The sequence below is a fragment of the Camelina sativa genome, chromosome 5 (genome assembly GCF_000633955.1).
Source record: "Camelina sativa cultivar DH55 chromosome 5, Cs, whole genome shotgun sequence".
Lineage (NCBI taxonomy): Eukaryota > Viridiplantae > Streptophyta > Magnoliopsida > Brassicales > Brassicaceae > Camelina > Camelina sativa.
In genome coordinates this window covers 7983909-7988696 of record NC_025689.1, presented here as the reverse complement: position 1 = coordinate 7988696, position 4788 = coordinate 7983909, and the positions used below count along the sequence as shown (strand labels likewise).

General features: G+C 30.8%; 1 long non-coding RNA gene across 3 annotated transcripts; it reads left to right on the top strand.

Annotated features, from left to right (window-relative positions):
• On the top strand, positions 2702 to 4333 carry LOC104786093. 3 transcript variants are annotated; one of them, XR_767453.1, is made up of 4 exons: positions 2702 to 3159; positions 3294 to 3455; positions 3542 to 3919; positions 4099 to 4333. It is a non-coding gene; the product is annotated as an uncharacterized LOC104786093 (long non-coding RNA). The 3 variants fall into 3 exon arrangements; XR_767451.2 differs by lacking the exon at positions 3294 to 3455 and having other exon boundaries at positions 2757 to 3159; XR_767452.2 differs by lacking the exon at positions 2702 to 3159 and having other exon boundaries at positions 3168 to 3455.

Here is a 4788-nt window from a genome sequence, read left to right as displayed (position 1 = left end):
CTTTATAATCATTTCTTTTGTTTGGTAATATAGATAATTAATTTCAGTTAAACATACTTTTATTAAATTTATAATTTTACTTTGGGCGACAGAATTTGTAATTATTGATTAACAGAGATTTTGATTTTTTTTTTGTTTGGTTCAAATTAATCTAGTGGTAACCTTTTTTTCTTTGGTTTTGAATAAACCTTTGTTCTTTATATACTTTCCTTGTCCTTTCATGAGTACATAAAAGAACAAAGGTTTGTAGTGGTAACCTTTCCCGCGGCATAACGCAAAAATAGCGCAAACCTTTCCCGCGGCATAGCGCAAAAATAACTCTTGTTGTTCATTTTTAATAATACATTCTTTCAATATACAAAATGACTAAATTCTAAACTCTAAACTCCAAATATTAAATCCTACCCTTTAAAACTATATCCTAAGGTAAAACAGAAAATCCAAACTTAAAAAAATATATACAAATCAATTTAACACATTGTAATTATGCAAAAAAGGACAAAAATGAAACTGACCAAAAAATGGTATTTTTGAAAATGGTATCTGTATTACTAACAATTTCACATATTATTAGCCGACCGATTAGGTTAATTGTCAAAGTAATTTTTAAGTTACTGATTTTAAACTATAATATAAAACCTTCAATTTTGGAACTTATATATTGTTCAATTTATCATTAGTTGGTGTTCTTATATATAAAATCACTATCAACACTAATCTCAAACTTTATTTTATTTACTTGTTGTAGGAGATATATTAGTGTAGCTTGATTTTATGGTGTATTATTTTGTAGTTTATACAAATTTAATCACATAATTTTTATATAGTTTTTTTGGTTCTTAGAGAAGTTATTTATTGTGAAAAAAAAGAGAAGTTATTTATTTCCTTCTTTTTGTTCTTTTTTAAGAATCTAATTGTTTTGTTATGTTTTGTTTGATAATAATTCCATGTAAGTCAATATACACATACTTAGTTTTACTTTAGTTTGGTTTTGTGTTATTCGTGGTTATTCTTAATTTATATTCTATTTGTATTATATTATTATTTTCTTTGTATTATATTTATATTTTACTAATATGAATTGATTGCTTTTATTATTATACTTGGTTAACATTAGTATATTTTTATAAAGTTGTAAATGATTTATTAATTTATTTTAAATTTAAGCTATAATTTTAAACCTTTATTTTTGAAAAATATTGATAGACATACAATAATTAATATACTTGTTTGATATTATTATATTTTTGAAAGTTGTAAATGATTTATTAATTTAGTTTAAATTTAGGCTATAAATTTAAACATTTGTTATTGAAAATTATTGATGATTATTATTTTATATAATTTAATTGGTTACACAATTTAAATGATGTGTTAGTTTCTAAAACTTTTTAAAAAAACTGATTTGGAACAAAAAGGTAATTATTATTGGCTGAGAGATATGAACTGTATTAATGAAATGTTTTCATTGGTAAACAAATAAGCTGATGTGTCAGCTTCATATTCTACCAAAATGTTGATGTGTAAGCACCGGAAAGAAATGTATTGTGTTTTTTTTGTATTAATTAACGTGAAAATAAATTATTGCATGAAAAAGTGGATAGACGTTAGACTTTAGACTTCTTTACTTTTTCACCTTAATCGTCGAGCTAATCACGTTTTAATAATTCAGGAAGAACATAGAGACAAATAATTAAACCACTTTCCTAGAAAAATTAAATCATACTATCATACTACATATATAGTATACTATAAATTAATATAATATGTACCGTAGCTAGGGAAGTTACGTATAAGGCTCCGAAGTTATTACTCTCTTGCTGCTGCTGTTCTCTGTTGTTAATTAACTGGTATTGTACGTACCGATTTTAATAATCAGCTATCTAAAAATATACTAATCAAGAGGGCAAACCGGCCGCCAATATTCCCGCTGCCGTGGTAAGCCGACAAACGGACAAAATGTGTTTAGAAAACAGATCGAATTTTTATGGCATTATTATTAAAATATACTAATGTCCACAAACGAATTGTTATTACATCTATATATAATTATTTGCAAAAATCATGGCATGATGGCATCAGCTTATTCACCAAACGGACATAACAAATTTTAAAATATTTTAAAATGGAATACGTAAGTAAGTACATTAATAACTAACGCAAATGATGAATATATCATTAAACTAAAACTTAATGCGTATTTCGTCTTCTAGTCATTTAAAATTGAAACAAACTCTATAAAGTAGACATATAGACTCTGCATATATGTGTGTAGTCGTTGTAGACTTGTAGCCTAAGGCACCTAAAATTGGAAAATCATTGAGAATCTAACTCTTTCCCTTGGAATTCTACAATATGCTTGTGATTTCAGAAAAATATTTTAGGAGATGAGTTGTTAATTTAAATAATAATATTACTTCCCAAAACTGTTGACATTGTTCCCATGTCTCCTCCAATATTTTAACCTCTCTCATTAACATTGTAAATTGTTTTGTTTTGTTTTTTTTTTTTTTCACATCAAACCAATAGATTCTGCCGGGCCAACATTATCTTTACGTTTTATATAAACAAAATTAAAAAATGTAAAATGTCAACAGTCTATATATACGCAGTCAAAAACATGTATGCATTACTGTGTAAGAGCATGTGCATCGGCGTGTATGATGAAACTGAATCGTATTTCAAAGTTAAAAGTTAAAACTATAATCTGAACGAGATTTGGTTTAGGAGACAACCGTATGCGTGCAGTATGCATTACTGTGTAAGAGCATGTGCATCGGCGTGTATTTGATGCATCCTTCAGTAAAAAAAAAAATTTAAATAGAAATGAAACATTTAGCGAAGATACGTTTCTTCATATGGGACGTATTTTTCTCCGTCCTTCCTTACACGTGGCAGCCTCTATCTCTCCTATCTCTCTTCTCCTTCTTTTTCAATTCATTCGATCGTGAATCTGTATCTCCTCGAACGAAAGCATTTCAATTTCAGAAATTTCGACTTCGATTGTTGGGTTTGTCAATCAGAAGAGGCGAAAAAAAGGATGGCAACGGTAAATGGGTACACAGGAAATATACCGGCGGCGACCACGCCGGTAGCCACTGGATAAAAGCAACCTACTCCTCCGACTAAAACCGTCGATAGCCAATCCGTTCTCAAAAGGTTCTTTCTTTTCTACTTTTTTCTTTCCCCCCGATCTTCGATTGTTATGTTGATTTCATTAGATAGATTAGATTAAGATTTGACTATACCCATATCTAGTTCTTGTGGTCTAAATGTTTCTATATCATTTTCAGAGAAAACGATGGATAAAAAAACTGATTGTGACTTCTCTTTTGTTCTCTTGTGAAATGATGGGTTCTTTTATTGCCCACCAACTGTTTGCTATAATTCCTCTGAGAGTTTGATTCATCGGGATTTATATGTACTACTGATTCACATTTCACCAGGGACCAAATGTGAGTCAGGGCTGAAGCCTTGTTGTTTGACTCTTGATGAGATTTTGTGAGGACAGCTTTTGAGTAATTTATGTATTTGGTTGCAGTATATGTTACACAAAAGCCACGGTGGATAAGAAGGATGGAAGCGAAAATGCTTCTAATGGTGATTCCGGACAGAAGCAAGTGGATGTACCTGTCTCCACTGGTGTTGCAAATGGAGACTCGCATGCTGAGAAAAAGAGAAAGCTAGAGACTTTGCAGCTTGCAGTTTCCATTATTACTAATGCAGTAACACATTGTTGAATTTGTATTGATACAGAACGATGATAAAACTTTGAAGATGAAGAAACTGAAAAAGCTCGTTCTAGAATCTCTGGTGGATTCAAGCATAAACAAGTCTGAGCTCAAGGCAGAGCTAGAGCTAAAGGTCAGGAAAATCTCAGCTGCCTAATTAATACACAACGAGTCTATTCCCTGCTTTGGTGAGTTCTTTTTTTACTTTCCTCGTTAGCATTATCATCAGATTCGATTTAAACTTGGAATGCATATGGCTAAGTACATTCGTTTCTTGAGTGACATTCTTTGATTCTTGATTCGGTTGATGTACGTTGGTTAAATCATCAAAAGTGGTGAGATTCTTGGTTATATATTGGATTGACAGGTGAACTCGAGCCCATATGAAGAAGGATGGATCATAAAAGTGGAGCTTAGTGCTGCAGGGGAAGTGAAGAAACTAGTGGATTCAGACAAATACTCCAATGCTCAGCAGCAACATGGTCAGAAAAATGATTCTTTGTAAGCATTTCACTGTCAGCAGCAACATGGTCAGAAAAAATCCATTTGTGTCAATACATGAAATCAAGATTAATTTATTTGAGGGACCAAAATTTGTCCTACACCAATGCTCATACCAATTTTAAGAAACTATCAAAATAAGAATAAAATATTTGAAGGACCAAAAATTGTCCTTGACCGATGCACATGGTCTAAGCCATCATTAAGTATTAAATATTTCTGTCGAAAGTAAAAATATTGTGTTAAGGCTTTTAATTTATTCTTAATACTAGTATAATGCAAAACATATGTTTTTTTTTGTTTAACAGAACATATGGTTAACCTTAATTATAATATTGGAGAGGTCTCTCGTCAGCAATATTATAAGACCTTTGCAGGTTCTTCGAATACTCACTCCCGGATGTACTTACCACTAGTTTGCGCTCAGAGCTTTGTCTGTCTTCTGGAAGTTATGTTTGCTCTCCAAAAAATAACAACGAGAATGAAGATAACCTAATATATAAGAGACGTATGTTATTCCATTCACCGAATTAGACGGGCTAAGAAAGCTACCACT